The following is an 18256-nucleotide window of genomic DNA, read 5'->3' on the forward strand; positions in this document are numbered from 1 at the left end:
TTAATAGATCCTTTACTCACTGAAATGTGGCATTTGCAAAGGGTCAGCGTCAGCCAGAGAGTTTTCAGCAGTGAGTTAATATGGGTGCTGGGTGCTTGTCCTCTCCCGGGATGTTAGTTTTGAAAGAGAAATTCAGGTAGCAGTTGCTCTATACAAAAGAATAATCTGAGGGGGAACAATGGGGGTTAGGGAGGGAAGTTACCTAGTAGATAATTTCTTATTTCTACCCTGATTAAGGTTTTTCTCCGCTTCAACCCAGATGTATGCATGTTCGTGTCTCATGGGTGTGGTGCCCCCATGGCATTCTGCTGGTGGTCAGGGAGCTCCAGTGTAATGCCTGCGTGTCCCTGACCCAGCGGAGGCATTTGACGTGAAACACGGTTCTTGGGGTGGCAGTTTGCAGGAGCTGAATCAGCTGGCGAAGAATTTCTTACCATCTCTTCACATCCTGCAGTTGACTAAGCAGGAAGATAATCTGGAGCAGTGGGAATTGGAAAGGTATGCTTTGCTTATGACAGAGGAGCCAAGGATGGACCAGGCTTAGGTGGTCTGAAATAGCTGTCTTGTTTCTGTTTCGTTTTATTCTGTCTTCCCTTTTTCCTGGGTATTGATACGGCCATGCCTGTCTGCCAAGGTCTCAAAGTCCTAGTAGCCACAGGAAGACGTTTCTTCTCAGCTCACTGTATCTCTCATGTCATTGACAGCACTGGGAAGTTTTCAAATATAAAACTCACGAGCAAGTTAGCAATGCCTAGAGCTTATCACCTATGGTCCTTTCTACAGCGAGTGTGCTTGTGCCCTCAGAGAACAGAAAGATGTAGAGGCATCTGACTCACGTACATCTTACTCCAGCAGACTCCTGTCTGACCACAACATGCAGCTGTCATGCTGGCCCGTGCTATCTACTGGACAGGCAATGGAAACCTGACTACACTTTAGAATTACATTTGCTGGCTGACCCTAGGCCTGTTGAAATCTTTTTACACTTCTTTAGATATTTTTGGAAGCAGGATTCTCTGTATTATCCTTGACATAAAACCTGCAAGTGACATTTGCGAAGAAAGGATGGAAGCAATCCGCAGTGTTGGGGCCTGGCCTCAGAGTGATGCCTTTCTCTTCTTTGGCTCTAAATCCAGTCCATCTACTTGCTGCTTGCTGAGAACTGATTGCATCAAAGTAATGCAGGCTCTTCTTTCCAGGCACTTCAGTCCATTCGTCTTTGTTTCAAATTGCTATTTGGCAGCTTTTGTTTCTCATTGTCTAACATGGAATAAGTGTAACTTTTCACCTAGATGGCAGAGACACATTTATGCACAAGGATGTGTGACTTCCATTCCCATCCCATCCCAAAGTAATTGTACCAACTTCAGTGGACTGTTGTGAAGACCACAGAAGTTAGTATAAGTCAGTGCTTAGGACAGAGTCTGACACGTGGTTAGCTATTATTATTAATTAATTTTATAATTTAGGAATATTAATGTCACTTTCCAGTATCTGAGGACAAATCCAAACAGACTTCTGGAAACTACTGGCTATGAATTGAATGATGAGGGTCTTTAGTCTATAAATAAATGTTTAGGACTTGAAAAATTAAAATTAATACAAAAGTTATAATGCCAAAGTTTTAAATAATGGGTCCAGATATTAACTTCTTTAAGCAGTTTCAGTAAGGGGAAAGATTGATGAAAACTGCAAAACTCTCAGGACCTTAAGTGAGGTGCATGCATGTGTGTGTGTGTCAAAGATTAAGATAGAGCAGAGGAATTCTCTTTTTATAGGAAGGGCTATTCATTTGTCAATTGATTCAGTACCTGGGATCAAAATCAGCAGGGCACCAAAAGAGAAGGCAGGGTAAAAAGACTGAAATATTCTAGCAAATTCACTTTGAGATGGTGGCTTCCATTAGCTAATTGAAATGGTTGGGAGAGCAAATCACAGTGCTAGGAGACATCAAAATGTTCTACGCTTTGGTAAAGTTGTGTTCCATGCCTCACGTTGGCTGTGACCCCCTTGCCTGCTCCACCACACACTGCCTTCTGCTCTGTTGGAGCTTGCACAACTCCTAAGAGCCCTGCTGCCAGAGTCACTGGGTGGAAAAAGAAAGTGAAAGTGAAGTCTCTCAGTCCTATCCGACTCTTTGCCGCCCCATGGACTATAGCCCGCCAGGCTCCTCTGTCCATGGGATTTCCCAGGCAAGAATACTGGAGTGGGTTGCCATTTCCTTCTCCAGAGGATCTTCCTGACCCAGGGATCGAACCAGGGTCTCCCACATTGCAGGCAGACACTTTACCGTCTGAGCCACCAGGAAAGTCGCTGGGTAGCAGACCAGTATAATATAAATGATAAATGATGCAAAGCAATATTTATAACCAGCGGCTCACAAACACATCCACAGCACCACAAGTCAAAATTTTGCCTCAGTAAGATTCTGCTTTATAACTTCCGTGCTACCTGGATTTTAAGGTTACTTTTCTCCCTGCCTCTCATTTGATGAGTACGTGGTTGTAAACCTACTGCCAGATGCCTCCTGACCTGCCTCAGATGTTGCCGGAGGAAATTAGTCTAAAGGTTACTCCTTCGTTGTATTTGTCAAGACTGATTAGTTTTTTTCTGCTCCTTTGATGAGCATTTTATGGGTTTAGATTAGCTATTCATAAAAGAAGCACGGCCCAGTCCAGTGGAGGAACACCCCAGGAATTGTACATTCCCCCACCAGCACTAGCAAAACAAAGGAGATAAGAAACCTGTTTTGGAAAGGCAAGATTGGCTGCCCTGGTGAATTAGTTTTGGTTTTGTGCTTTGAGACTTGTTTTCGTCAATGTTCTTACTAAGAAAGCAAAAGGACTGGTGCAGAGAAAAAGTAGTAAGATGATTCTTTCCATGTTTCCCCTCTATGGTACTCAGAATTACTTCATGAAATGAAGACGTGCTTAAAATACATGACTTACTTGGGCTACCACTGTATGAATATCCCCAAGTAGTCTCTGTTTTGCTGCTATAATCTCTCTAAGTTATAGGTTCAGTTGGAGTTCCTCCTCTTAACCATAAAACAGAAAATGATGTGAATGACTATATCCTCAATCCCTTCAAAGATGCATTGGAGAGAAGTTTGTTCATTATATACAGTGGGTACCATAGCCAGTAGGGCTTAATTCTCTCAAAATTGTCTAAATATCACTAAGAGACATTCAAGTCTACTTGAATGTTGGATAAGAACTATAGGGTACAAGTTACGGTCAATAAAAGACTAAAGATCAAAAGCCTTCAGAGCTGGAAATAGTCAAACAAAAATTCAAGATAATGCCTCCGTCAACTCTCAGAGGTTTTTTTTTTGTTATTTGTTTGTTTTAGTTATACAAGTTAATTTGGTTGCTGTTTATTACAGATGGTAAAATTCACATTTTTTTAGGTGTAAAGTTTGAGGAATTTTGACAAAGTTATGCACTCATGTGCATGCTTAGTTGCTGAGCTGTGTTTGACGCTTTGCAACCCCATGATCTGTAGCCCGCCAGCTCCTCTGTCCATGGAATTCTCTAAGCAAGAACACTGTAGTGGGTTGCTACTTCCTTCTCCAGGGGATCTTCCCAACCCAGAGATAGAATCTGTGTCTCCCGCACTGCAGGCAGATTCTTTACCACTGAGCCACCAGGAAAGCCGGTTGCAATCATGTAACTACCACCAAAATCAAGATAAAGGATAATTCTTCATAATCCTTTATAGTAAATTCCCTTCCCTCACCTCCAGCTATCAGCAACCACTGGTCTGATTTTTTTCTAGTTTTTTCCTTTTCTATAATGTCACATAAATTGAATCATTCACTGTGTACTTTCTTTTTTATTTTTATTTTTTAAAGATTATTTAAATTGGCTGTGCTAGATCTTTGTCACTTTGTGTGGGTTTTCTCTAGAGTCTTTCCTGGTGGCTCAGATGGTAAAGTGTCTGCCTGCAATGAGGGAGACCTGGCTTCAATCCCTGGGTTGGGAAGATCCCCTGGAGAAGGAAATGGCAACCCCCTCCAGTACTCTTGCCTGGAAAATTCCATGGACTGAGGAGCCTGGTAGGCTACAGTCCATGGGGTCGCAGAGAGTCGGACATGACTGAGCGACTTCACTTTCACTTTCACTTTCTCTCTGGTTGCAGTGAACCGGCCCTCTGTCCATTGCAGTGCACAGGCTTCTCACTTAAGTGGCTCCCTTGTTGCAGAGCGCAGGCTGTAGGCACGTGAACTTCAGTGGTTGCAGCTCACAGGCTCAGTAGTTGTGGGACTCAGGCTTTAGTTGCTACGCGACATGAGGAATCTTCCTGGACCAGGGATTGAACCCATGTCCCCAGGTTTGGCAGGCATTCTTTTCCACTGAATCACCATGGAAGTCCCATATGTAGTTACCTGAGTCTGACTTTTTTTGCTCTTAGCATAATGCTTTTGAGACTCATCCATATTGTTTTGTATATCTTTAGATCTTTTTTAAAAATTGCTATGTATCAACTGATAACATACTTTATCTACTTATCAGTTGATGGACATTTGGTTTGTTTTAGCTTTTAGTACTTAATTAAGTTACTATGAACACTCATATGCAGATTTGTGTGTGGATATAGATTTTCATGTCTTTAGGAAAAATACCTACCTTTAAGTTTAACTTTTAAAGAAACTGCCAAGTTTTTTTCCAAAGTAGAATTCCCACCAGCAAAATTTAAATGTTCTAGCTACTTTTCATCCTTATCAGCATTTTTTAATTTGAGCCACTGTAATAGGTGTGCAATGGTATCTCATTGTGTCTTTCAAGTTTTCATAGTTAAGTTTATAAGATAGGTTTTGAATTACAGACTAAGTAATTGAAGGCATGTCAGACATCAGAAAGACAGATTCTGTTAGCCTTGGACACTGGCTGTTCACCATCTTCTTCAACCAGTGCTGCAACCTCTGGGCTATCACTAATTATAAATTATAGCTATTCAGTACCCAAGCATACATATTAATAGATTCAGCAGGCACAGTGTCTTTACTTTCTAGGCAGTTTGGGATCCTTGTATCAGAGGATTTATAACAGAATCACCAGAAGCTTTTTGCTCCTTTTTTTTTTTCCACATAGTGTATCAGGGAAATGCCTACCAGGGGAATATTTCTGCTCATCATCTCCAAAACGGAAAAGCAGCCAATTCTTTTCTGCAGCTCTTCAAGCTAGCCTCACATAGAAAATTGGCTCTTGCCACAGTGAGAGGGGAATGAAATAAAAGTTGCTGGAGTTACCATAGCACTTTACTGTTCATTCTTGTAGGAGTTGTGCGTCTTTCCTCTGGTCTTTATTTTGGTTCTTTGTTTGGCCCTGTGTTCACTTGCTCTTATTTCTCTTCCTCCAACTGATACTAAGCTTTGACTTGGATAGAGGTCCCCTCTCACCCTTCCTGTGTACTTGTGATATGAGTGAGATGGAGTGAATAGAACTCTGGTCCTTTCTTTCCAGATTTGACTAGATCAGAACCTTCTCTGTTACATAAGCATGACGGGTCCTTTGCTTCCCCTCCACCCCTTGTCCACACACACCTACACACTGTTTAAAATGTTTTTGTTCTCCTTCTCTGCCTGCAAAATCCTACTTGTCTTTCAAGATCAGATAAAATGTCACCTCCTCTATGATGCCAAATCCCCTGAGTCCTGTTAGCCGCATCCACTGAACTTTGAGCTTGTTTTGTTTGAAGACTTATCACATTGCCTTGTGATTATTTGTTAACATTTCTGTATCTCTCCTAGACTCTGAACTCCTTTCAGGCAAGAGCCACGTGTTAATTGTCGTGGGCTTAACGCATAATACACACTCAATAAATAATTTTTGACAAATGCAGAGATTTCTTCATCATAGAAAAGGAATGATAGAAGCATCTGCTTAATAGATATTTTTGTTGAGTAAAAGCCATTCATATATATCAATAATTTGGCAAAATGGTAGTTCTAAGATTCAATTGATTTCAGTTAGAACTAGATTCCTTTCACAGTCATCTAATAGATGTAGTTATAAACCTCTTCTAATAGGAAAGAAAAATCAAAGCATTAAAAGAATTCTTTGATTCCTATCTCCATTATCAGATTACGATATGTATATAATTGCTTTAGCCATGTCAGCAAAATGTTAGGCCTTGGGACTAAACAAACAATTGTTTAGTATGAGTATATCCCATGCAATATTTGGAGCATACTTATACTGAAAAACAGTTTCCTGTTTATCTGAAATTTAAATTTAATTAGGTGTCCTGTATACTATCTGACAACCCTAGCCAACACAAATCTCTTTACACAGTGTAATGAATAGTAGGAAATAGTGCTCTTGGAAGTTAGTTCTGAAATATATAGTGGACAATACTATTATTGACCCAGGTTTGCCAGTAAAGAAAACTTAATTGGATTGATCATCCTAGCCAGTATAGGATGCAAGACCAGAAAGAAAACTGAGATCAGAAATCAGTGAAGTCACTGACCCTATGGCCCTTCGGGTCATGCAAAGGTCTGTATCTATAGTAGATGAGAGAAGTCACATATTCCATGCTGCTTTTCTCATTGAGAGGCGAGGCCTATTGCCTTCCTTTTGAAGGTAGGCGGCTTTAACTAATAGGATAATAGAAATAACGCTGTTTCAGTTTCTGAGCTTAGAATCCTACTTGTCTCTTGGTTTCTCCTTCCTGTCTCTTAGAATCCTCTTCTGGGAGCTGAGAGTCTTTATACAAGAAGTCCATCTTCTCTGACACTGCCATCCTAGAGAGGCCTTGAGTGGAAACTTTTGTTGACAGATCCTGCTAAGCTCACCCTTTTTGCCATCCCTATCAAGTAACATGAGTGAGCTGTTGCGGACCCTCCAGACCTTGAGAGTTGAGTGTCACCAAGCAAATCCTTCAATGGCACTTGGAACAAAAGAATCACCCAGTTGAACCTTGTCTGAATTTCTGACCCATGACATCTGGAGATTTGACAATAGGGTGTCTTTTTAAGCTGCTGCATCTTAGAAGCTTTTGTAACCCAGCTGTAGATAATCAGAACAGTGAACATAAATAGTAAGTTTCCTGACCCGGGAGTGACGTAGTTAAGAAAGGAGTGCCTTTGATCACCGAGTATTCAAACCTCTCTGTTTGCTTGTTTGCCAAGGAAATCATACTTGCAGTAGAATCTTAACCAATAGCATTACATGTGCTAGAGCTCAAAACTGAGTCATAGCTAGGAGTCCAGAGTGATATCTTCTCTGTCCTTCTCTTGTTCCCAACTCCCCAGAGGCCCCGAGACCTTCTGCAGTCCAGCTGAGAATATGTTTCCAGCTAACATATGTCTGAGAGCTAACCCAAGAGTCAGGTTAATGACAAGAAAATGTACAAACCTGGGATGAGACGCAGAGAAGAGCAGGCAGGGGAGCAGAACTGTCAGTGAGAGAGAAAGCGAAGCATCAGTGTGCAGTGGGTAACAAGACTCCAGCAGAAATCACCGACAGCTGCACTTGCTGTCTCCAGGAGACTTTCTGCAGGTAGAGGGGAAGGCTGAGAAAATGCAGAGAGTCTGAGAACTCCCCACGGGAGGTGCAGTGGGAATCCCAAAGGTGAATGATGCAAGAAGGGAACTGATGCTCTGATCCAAGCCACCCAGGGCTGGAAGACTTTACTAGTTCCTTAGTGAGGAGAGCGGAAATAAGACCACACCTGGGTTATAGATGCTGTAATATGTATGTGATATGCATCTAATGGAATTGTCAAGTAAATCTGTTTCTAGTTTTACTAAGGCTCTTTTTAAGTAAGGTTGTTTGTTTACTATTACACATAAGGTCTCTGTTTTAGATATGGTTGAATGAGTACACAAACTTGGGTGGTCTCAAAAGATTACCTAGTTATGTTCTTGGTACCAAGGGAAAGACTACGTTTGAATCATTAAGGGCCCTGAATAACAGACGCCTACGGAGAGGCTTTGGAGAAGGCAATGGCACTCCACTCCAGTACCCTTCCCTGGAAAATCCCATGGACAGAGGAGCCTAGCAGGCTACAGTCCATGGGGTTGCTAAGAGTGGCTAAGACACGACTGAGCGACTTCACTTTCACTTTTCACTTTCATGCATTGGAGAAGGAAATGGCAAGCCACTCCAGTATTCTTGCCTGGAGAATCCCAGGGACGGGGGAGCCTGGTGGGCTGCCGTCTGTGGGGTCGCACAGAATCGGACATGACTGAAGTGATTTAGCAGCAGCAGCAGCAGGAGAGGCTTGGGGCTTCCCAGGTGGGGCTGGTGGTAAAGAACTCGTCTCCAATGCAGGATATGTAACAGATGGGGGTTTGATCCCTGGGTTGGGAAGATCCCCTGGAGGAGTATTCTTGCCTGGAGAATTCCATGGACAGAGGAGCCTGGCGGGTTACAGTCCAAGGGGTCGCACAGAGTCAGACACGACTGAAGTGACTGAGCATGCACACACACACACACATGCACGGACACACACACACGGAGAGTTGGGCATTGCCAGGTAAACTTTTCACACATTCAGCTGTTCAGAAAAACCACTGGTTTGTTTTAACTGAGGAGCACAGCATTAGAATTTTACAATTAAAATCTAGCATACTTTATTCTGTATGTACTTGAAAAAAAATAATCTTATTTAATGAGTATGTATGATGATGATTATAATAATTATTTAGTCCTATTACATGAAACCCTCTTCCAAGGAAGTGCAAAGCCTTTTAAATAAGCCACTTCTAAAAACCATCACATCCCATCGCTCTATTGCATGCAGCAGCACTCGGGAAGCTCTGACTGCGCAGGTTGCTATATTAACTTAATAGGTGGAGTGAATTCCTGGGTCAGCTGAGGTGGGCCCCTTGCGGGGGCGGAGAGTCGCCTTAAAGAGTTTTGTCAGGGAACAAAGAGCACATAGAAAGCATGTCCAGAGGTTTGGTGACATCTGTACCCTGGCATCATTCATGATATACGTTTACAGCCTGCAGAGCTAATGCTTCCTTCAGAGCCAGTCATGCTGCGTGTTGGAAGGCAGATCAGCAGTCGCTCAAATTTATTCTGAATCTATAATGCTGACTGCATAACAACAGAAAAGCAGTCCTGAAATGCTGTCATGGCATGCTCAGTTATCATCGCAATAGCTCAGTGGCTTGACATTTTCAGCAGTAAAATATCCAGGCATCTTAACTACCCCCCTCAAAAAAAAAAAAAAAAAAATCACAGCAATCTTTAGTCATAGCAGCAAAAACATTAGTAACCATAAGATGATTCATTTTTTTTTGTTTGCCTGTTAGCCTTCCTGCCAAAGCGTTTGTTCCCCTGGCTGGCTTGTTTGATGATGAAGTGATCAATTTCAGGACATCTAGCAAGTCACTGTGTCTTTGAAACTCTCCAGGGCAGGAGTGGGCAATTACTCTGACTTAAAACATACTTAGTGTGTTTGGCTGAACTGAAAGAACTCCCTGTGGGGGGTGAGCCCTTCTTTGCTCATGTCAGAACACACGTATCCCAGCTCACAGTGGTAATAGCTTGATGAGTTTACAGGGAGCTGTGCTTCTGGACTGATGGACTCTCCTCCTCCTCCTACTGGGCTTGGTTGCAGAGGGCTGTGCCCTTCTGCTACCTCAGTCCTTCAAGACACTCAGCTCTGTTCACAGTGAGAGGGGACCAGCTGCTGTGTGGTCCACATCTTTTCACTTTCATCGCTTGTTCTCTCCCACATGCTGTGATACCCACGGGTTACAGGGTGAGGTGGAAAGATGCTAGAACTGGAGTCAAGAGGCCTGGATTCCATATCCTTGTGTGATGAAAGACTGACATATCATTCAGCACCTCCTTTCCCGGTGTCTTCATTGAGCCGCAGTGAAATGACTGCAAACCCTGGACTCAGATCACTTGGGTTACTGTGCTTCGGTCACTTCATCTGGAAAATGATGGTAGCAACAGCTAACACTACAGTGCTTACTTTGTCCCAGGCCATTCCCGAAGAGCTTTACGTGTTTATCAACTCATTTAATTCTGATGACAACTCTGAGGTAGAGTATGATACTACTATTCTTATTTTTCAAATATGGAAATTTGAGGCACAGGGAAATAAAGTGATTTGTGCAAGCTTATACAGCTGATGAGTCAATGTGAGGGTTTAAACCCAGGCAGTCTGGCTCCAGAGCCCATGCCCCACTACCTGCCCTACAGGGTGTTACAGGGATCACAGTTTGGCTAGTCTATCTGTGAAATGGGTGTAATAAGACCACACCTACTGTCTTCACAGGATGTTCTGTATATCACAGTCCCAACAGATGTGATGACAACATGAGAGATGCTTAAAGTGCTTTAAAAAAAATAGTACAGTGTTACCATACATGCAGTGTTGTTAGTAAACAGCCGTCACCTTTGGGTTCCAGAACTTATCAGATGATGTACATGCTAGAAAGGTGAATCACTGCATCAGTATTAAGTCACTCAAGAAAGTAAACATTAGGTGCTCCAAAGTGCAAATATCTGGTATATGAGTGAAGCCAGAGAAGGCCAGATGAAGATTCCCTCACATGCTGTGAAATGCCTGTGGCCAGCCTGGTGGGTTTTGATTTGTGATACAGATGAAGAGCCTTCTCAGGTATGAAGGGGTGTCCACACCTTTCTTCTGTACTAGATGTGTCAGAGATCCTTTGGGGCTCATCCAGCTGAAAAAGCTTCTGGAATCTCCAGGTTTCAAGTCCTGGTGAAGCAGGAAGTGTTAGCCTGTACCTCTCCTCCTGAGCAAGCCAGAGAATCTGTGAACCTGAGGCCCAGGATCACTCAGTAAAGGGCATGGCCAGGTTTGGGAAGGCTTTTGCCTCATCATCTGATCTCCTGAGCTTGGTGCTCCCGGGTTGAATAGGACTTGAAGAAAGAGCAAACCAAATGTGCATCAAAACCAAGCCAAACCTGACTGTGGGCTGAGTTCAAGATAGAGCATTCCGTTGCAGCTCCCCGTCATTTGCTGTGTGTTTCTCCTAGTTATGCAATTAGATCGTTTCCTGCCCCACTCCTCAACTTCTAGCTAAACTGATCTTGTAGTGTTGTACAACGGCTCAGGTGGCTGCATTTCTTTTGAACACTTTTTCTTTAAGGCTAAGGGAATGCTGGAAGTTAGTTTTTGCCATGTAAGACGAAAGAAAAAGCAAAGTCTCTCAGTTGTGTCCGACTCTTTGTGACCCCATGGACTGTAGCCTACCAGGCTCCTCAGTCCATGGAATTTTCCAGTCAAGAGTACTGGAGTGGGTTGCCATTTCCTTCTCCAGGGGCTCTTCCTGACCCAGGGATCAAACCTGGGTCTCCTCACTGCAGGCAGATACTTTACCATCTGAGCCACCAGGGAAGTCCTGTGAGATGAGGGAGTGGCAAACTAGCAGCCTGCAGCCTGAATCTGATCTCCCCTTGCCCCCTGCCTAGGGAAGTTTGGTATTTTCAGTTCAGTTCAGTTCAGTCACTCAGTCGTGTCTGACGCTTTGCAACCCCATGGACCACAGCATGCCAGGCCTTCCTGTCTGTCACCAACTCCCAGGGTTTACTCAAGCTCATGTCCACTGAGTCGGTGATGCCATCCAACCATCTCATCCTCTGTCGTCCTCTTCTCCTCCCGCCTTCCATCTTTCTCAGCATCAGGGTCTTTTCCAATGAGTTAGTTCTTCACATCAGGTGGCCGAAGTATTGGAGTTTCAGCTTTAGTATCAGTCCTTCCAATGAATATTTAAGACTGACTCCTTTAGGATTGACTGGTTGGATCTCTTTGCAGTCCAAGGGACTCCCAAGAGTCCTCTCCAACACCACAGTTCAAAAGCATCAATTCTTTGGCACTCAGCTTTCTTTATGGTCCAACTCTCACATCCATACATGACTACTAGAAAAACCATAGCTTTGACTAGGCTGACCTTTGTTGGCAAAGTAGCATCTCTGGTTTTTAACATGCTGTCTAGGTTGGTCATAGCTTTTCTTCCAAGGAGCAAGCGTCTTTTAATTTCATGGCTGCAGTCACCATCCGCAGTGATTTTGGAGCCCTGGTATTTTGGAGTTCTGGTATTTTGAAAGAACTGGCAATTAGTCATTGCCAGTGTTGAAAACCAGATGAGTTCAGTAAAAGTCTAGATTTATGACGTTGGAGGAATTGGAAGGCTTGACAATAGGAGGCCCTCATCCCCACATGGCTACAACCTGGACGAGGTGAGAGGTCACAGCCTGCCTCTCCCGGTTACCTCCCAGTCTCCCAGCTCAGCTACCTGCTCCAAATTGTACACGCAGAGCCCCACCTCAGTATTCGTGCATTTGGGGCCAGATCATCCTTTTTTGGGGTGGGGGTTGTCCTGTCAGCAGCATCCCCCATCCCTCACCACTCAGCTCACCCCAGAGGAGACCATCAAAAATGTCCCCAGACATTGTCCAATGCCTATGGCTTCAGTAGATAGCAGCCAACGACGTTAGCTTCTGCAAGCTAATGAAACAGTATTGTAAGTTCTTACACATTAGCCTTGTTCCTTTCTTATGCTCAAAATGTCACACTGGGGAGTAATTTGCAGAGACTGCCCAGACTGTGTGCTTGTTTTGAAATTCCTGACCAGGCTGGGACATCCAGCCCTCCAGCCCTCTTAAAATCACAGTCCAATATTATTGGACCATTAATTGACACTAGAAGGAATTTTAAAGATCACAATGTCCTCACTTTACAGGTAAGAAAAGTGAGTCCCAAGGAGATGAACTGCCCCGCTCGTACAACTGGCTAATGGCTTGAACACAATCTAGATCCAAACCCCAGCTTAACTATTCTCTCCACAACATCAAACACTTGAGCCATAAAGAAAAAATCTACGCATGAGATAGAGATGTCCTGCTGACTGAATTTAGCTACATTTGCTTTTCTCAGTGACTTCAGGTCGATTATAATTATTTCTGTGTGCTGCTGTGACATGCTGTCTCACCTCTCCAAATAAACTGCCAAAGTGACCTTTTCATTGCTTGGGGACCTGAAAGAATAGGCTCCCCTTTGGAGTGCAGGCCCCTTAGAAGGAAGTCAGAGGGGGACTTTTCTGCCCTGTTTTATTTGGGTGTCTGCTCTTGGAATGTACATCACCACACAAAGCATGCCCCCGTGCTCTGCTTGGAAAAGAAAGATGCAAGTAGGACTTTGGAGTTGGGTTAGGATTCTTCAGTGGCATCTTTGAGAAGCCCCCGTTTGACCTCTAGGGTGCTACAGAGGCAGGCAGGCTGTGCGGTTAGTCTGGGAGAGGAGGCAGCCTTGACAGATGGTACCCGAAACTCCCACGGTCATTTGCATGGGTGTGAACAGTCAGCTTTCCCCCACCTCACAGCCTGTCCCTCATCCCTCTCAACCCTAACCTGGGCCCTTCTTTGCATACACGTGCTTTGCAAGGTGCCTGGTGCCATCTGCAAAGTGACTCATTTCCCCTAAGAAAACTGGCCTTGCTACTCATCCTTACCAAGTTCTACTGGTGCCTGGGTGCTTTCCGAGAAGAGAAAACATGCCATTGGTGACCCTGGGGAAGGGTCTGGCATTGAGGCGTTTCATTTCTTCTCATCTCCCCAAATGTGCAGCAGCCTCCAGCCTGGGGGATAACAAGGGACTTAGCATGCATGCACAGGAGATATACTGAGGTCCAGGCAGACAGGCAGCTGTCTGCTTTCTTGCTTCCTCTGAATCCAAGAGATGTTTTATATCCATCTTCAAAGAAGTGTTCACTTAACCAAGGAGTATCTGGTTAGCAAAGACTCTGTAGTTGAATAAGTTTCTGGATTTTTAAACTTTGGTTTCCAGAGAACCTTGTCACAGAGTGGGTTGAACTTTGAGGGGAGTGCTTTATGTTATTTTTTATAACAAGGGGCATTTCGTTTATAGCTAGATGCCTTACAGCAGTAAATCATCTGCTTACAAGTTTCAGAAGTTGCAAAGAGAAATAAACCACAGCCCCACACTTTTATTTCTCATGCTTATTTTCAAACACGTGACTTAAGAACATGGGACTATTTCTTTTGTATTTTTCAAATTTTTTCCTTTTTCTTTAAAATCTGGGTCTTCAGTACCTCTTGGTGCCTATTCAACACCTTCAGCCAACAATTACCACCCCAGGCTCTGGCCTGAGTGTTCATATTTCAACTTTTGGTGGTTGTCATTGTTAAGGAGCTGTGTTTATAATTCAGATTTCAGAGCTGCAAGAAATTGTCGAGGTCACAGAGTTCAGTCACCCTGTTTGGCTAATGAAGAAGTGGAGACCTGAACGTGAAGTATTTTGTTTCAGATTGTGCAACTAATCTCTAGAGATGAAAGTAGAACCCAGACCCTCACTCTAGACCAGGTGCTATTTTCATGTAGGACATTGTGACCCCCTTTCCTTCTCCTTATTTCTGGGCCCCTTTCTTTGGGCTCTCTAGAATGTAAAATTATTGGACATAAAATTATAAGCCATAAAATTCCAAGAAGCCCTGTTTAATCTGAGTTTTATTTTTTTAAGCAGATGGCAGCAGATACTAACCCCAGCTGCCTTAAACAATAGCCCATATCTTATTGATGGAAATTCTCCATGCCAATCTTTATTTAATTCACTGTTTCCTAGGATCTTCATTCTTTCCAGCTGGTTATTAATTATCAGGCAATATCCTCTTGAGTTGTCTCTACTTCTTAATTACCTTATTAATTGTATTCACATAAATTGATCTCTCTGACATTCTAACTCTGACTCACTGAGGAAATAAGTCTAATATTCACAAGAGACTCCAACAATCTCATGACCTTAACTTATTATTTCCATTATGCAGACTGATATCACTAGAAGCCAGATGAGACTGCTTTGCTGAACGGGCCTTTATCCTAATCATAATTAGAATGTCCTTTAACATTTCTCTCTTGCACACCTTTCTTGCTCATTCAGATATACATGAGACTTATCAGTTCATTTCCACCCTACCTGCACTCTTAAATCTTTAACAAAGAAGGAATTTCCTCTCTCATATTACCTTGCAGTAATCCTTTATTTGCAATTCAAGGCAATTATAGGAGAATAAACATGAATGTGTTTTAGCTCTTGGGTTTTTACTGTAACACTGCACCCTAAAGGCCTGATGCCAATTAAACATTTAAAAACAATTTTTAAGTCAAGTTTTTATATATAAAGATAGTCTCTTAATGTGTGCTACTTGAGAACTCATTTTTTTTCTTCGTGATCGGGTACATTACTGTTAACCCCACCCTTTGGCCCTGGTGCCATTTAACTTCTATGAAGTGATAAGAGTAAACAGGTCCTTATGTAAAAGTTGGTCATTATTCCATACAGTTCCTTGGGTATTTGTATTAGAAATGCTTGACTGGCAGGAATTTAGAACTGAACACGAGAATCTCCATGAAAAAAACAAACCGATGGAAAGGAGTTAGAGAATTCCTGTGCATGTTTATTTGCAGTTGTGGGAAAAGTCAGCTCCAAAATCTTAGAAGGAAGGATAATATAAATTTAAAATGCCAGTATTTTTCATGGTGAGAAAAATGGGTCACCTGGATGCCATAAATGGACAGATTTTATTTTGGCTGGGGATTCAAGGATCCAATTGAATGGTCTACATGAGTGAGTCTCTCCATGTATCTACACACTGCAGAACATTCACCAGAGATTCTCTCAGTTCAGCCGCTCAGTCGTGTCTGACTATTTGTGACCCAGTGGACTGCAGCACACCAGGCCTCCCTGTCCATCACCAACTCCTGGAGTTTACTCAAACTCATGTCCATCGAGTCGGTGATGCCATCCAACCATCTCATCCTCTGTTGCCCCCTTTTCCTTCTGCCTTCAACCTTTCCCAGCATCAGGATCTTTTCAAATGAGTCAGTTCTCCACATCAGGTGGCCAAAGTGTTGGAGCTTCAGCTTCAGCATCAGTCCTTCCAACGAATATTTAGGACTGATTTCCTTTAGGATTGACCGGTTTGCTCTCCTTGCTGTCCAAGGGACTCTCAAGAATCTTCTCTAACACCACAGTTCAAAAGCATAAATTCTTCAGCACTCAGCTTTCTTTATGGTCCAACTCTCACATCCATACATGACAGCTGGAAAAACCATAGCTTTGAATATATGGACCTTTGTCAGCAAAGTAATGTCTTAACTTTTTAATATGCTGTCTAGGTTTGTCATAGCTTTTCTTCCAAGGAGCAAGCATCTTTTAATTTCATGGCTACAATAACAATCTGCAGTGGTTTGGGGGCCCAAGAAAATAAAGTCTGTCACTATTTTCATTGTTCCCCATGAAGTGATGGGACTGGATGCCACAATCTTTGTTTTTTTTTTCTTTCCTATGAAAAGCCCCCAAGATGTTTTTAATTTATAGACAAGCACATGTTAAAACTTATATAGAAAACCAAAAGAAAAATGGACATGTGAAGCTAAATCAATTTTAAAAAATATTAAGAAAATAGAAGTACTTTATCCAATTTTGAGATTTAATGATAGCTACAGTATTCAAGATAATGTGGTATTAGCAGAGGCTTAAATACACAGATCAATAGGATAACATAAAGAACTCAGAACCAGACCAAAAATTAATATGCCCAGCAGATTTTTTTGTTTTTAACTAAGTTCAGTTTAGTAGAGGCAGGATAGTCTTTTCAATTATTCAATTGGTGCCAGAACAACTGAACATCCTTAGGCAAAAAAAAAAAAAAAACCCACTACCTAAACTGCACGTGGTTAGTACAAAAAGTAACTCAACATGTATCAGAGATTTAAGAACCCAGAGCTTGCTGAAGACTTCTTAGACAAGACGTGAAAAAACATGAAGAGGGGCCTTCACAATAATGCCATCAATTAACACAACAGAAACGACATGGCCTACAATGGCCATACAAAAACTAGACACGTAGTCATTTGAAAGGCCCTGAAAAGGGTTCAGAGTGAATACATGATTATTTTTATGTCTTTCTGTACAGTATATTTCTTAACGTGAGGTAATACTATCACATGTTGCTTAAAAAAATAAAAGGAAGGAATCTCAAAATACCCGGGCAAATGATATTAGTCATTAGTCCTTATACTGGAACTAAGCCAATGGCGACACTTTTGGAACTTACCTGTACCCTTACTGACACACGCTTATTTCAGCCGTTAAAATTCTAGTCACTTTACTTGACAGGGAATCGTCATGCAATCTTTTGTAAGATTAAAAATGAGATTCCTTCTCTGAAGGTATTGTTATCATTTAGCTTAATTTAGCTGTGTGTTTTGTTTTGTTGTGGCTGCAATTCAACCTTGAGAAAATCTCTGATGTGTTCCGGAAGCCTCTCTAAGGAGGAATCAGAGGGAAGAACTGGGATTCATCTGGGAAGGTTGCACAGTTACACTGTCCTCCTCACCTGACAGACAAATAAAAAAGTAAGTAGATTAAGTATGAGTGTTGGCTGGTTAAAGACACATGACACATGATGTTTCAAAAATAACTGTTATTTCAGTAAAATGGGTTCATTCATACATTTATATCTTTGTCTCCTTATATGTGAAAGTGTATCGTAAGTCAAGCCTTCATATTTCTCATAAAGACACGTGCTACTCATGGGTACACAGTGCTATGAAACAAAGGTGTGTGTATTAGTCGCTCGGTAATGTCCGACTCTTTGCGACCCCATGGACTGTAGCCCGCCAGGCTCCTCTGTTCATGAAATTCTCCAGGCAGGAATACTGGAGTGGGTTGCCAGTTTCTGCTCCCTATCTTCTTTCTTTGGATGTTTAAAGCCACCTTTTTCACCCTCCTCTTTCACTTTCATCAAGAGACTCTTGAGTTCCTTTTCACTTTCTGCAATAAGGGTGGTATCATCTGCATATCTGAGATTATTGATATTTCTCCTGGCAATCTTGATTCCAGCTTGTGCTTCATCCAGCCCAACATTTCTCATGATGTATTCTACATGTAAGTTAAATAAGCAGGGTGACAATATACAGGCTTGATGTACAACTTTCCCAATTTGGAACCAGTCCGTTGTTCCATGTCCGGTTCTAACTGTTGCTTCTTGACCTGCATACAGATTTCTAGGAGGCAGCCTTGTCTAACTCAGTGAAACTGTGAGCCATGTTGTGTAGGGCCACCCAAGATGGACATGGTCATGGTGGAGAGTTCTTATAAAATGTGGTCCATTGGAGAAGAGAATGGTTGCCTTGAGAACCCCATGAACAGTGTGAAAAGGCAAAAAGATAGGACACTGAAAGTGATTCTATGGATACCATTATCTCAAATTACTCACCATTGAATTCCTCACCTTTT

At 42.4% G+C, this 18256-nt stretch overlaps 2 long non-coding RNA genes across 5 annotated transcripts in view; both read left to right on the plus strand.

The window, feature by feature from the left end:
* Positions 1–9286, plus strand: part of LOC133062698 (uncharacterized) — a 340159-nt gene extending 330873 nt beyond the window's left edge. Inside the window, exon 8 of the long non-coding RNA XR_009694238.1 lies at positions 6687–9286. This is a non-coding gene — a long non-coding RNA (uncharacterized LOC133062698). The remainder of the gene's footprint in view (positions 1–6686) is intronic.
* Positions 9287–10601: 1315 nt separating this feature from the next.
* Positions 10602–18256, plus strand: part of LOC133062697 (uncharacterized) — a 310253-nt gene continuing 302598 nt past the window's right edge. For all 4 annotated transcript variants that reach the window (XR_009694237.1, XR_009694234.1, XR_009694235.1 and 1 more), the window contains exon 1: positions 10602–17373. This is a non-coding gene — a long non-coding RNA (uncharacterized LOC133062697). The remainder of the gene's footprint in view (positions 17374–18256) is intronic.

This window comes from Dama dama, chromosome 9 (genome assembly GCF_033118175.1).
Source record: "Dama dama isolate Ldn47 chromosome 9, ASM3311817v1, whole genome shotgun sequence".
Classification (NCBI taxonomy): domain Eukaryota; kingdom Metazoa; phylum Chordata; class Mammalia; order Artiodactyla; family Cervidae; genus Dama; species Dama dama.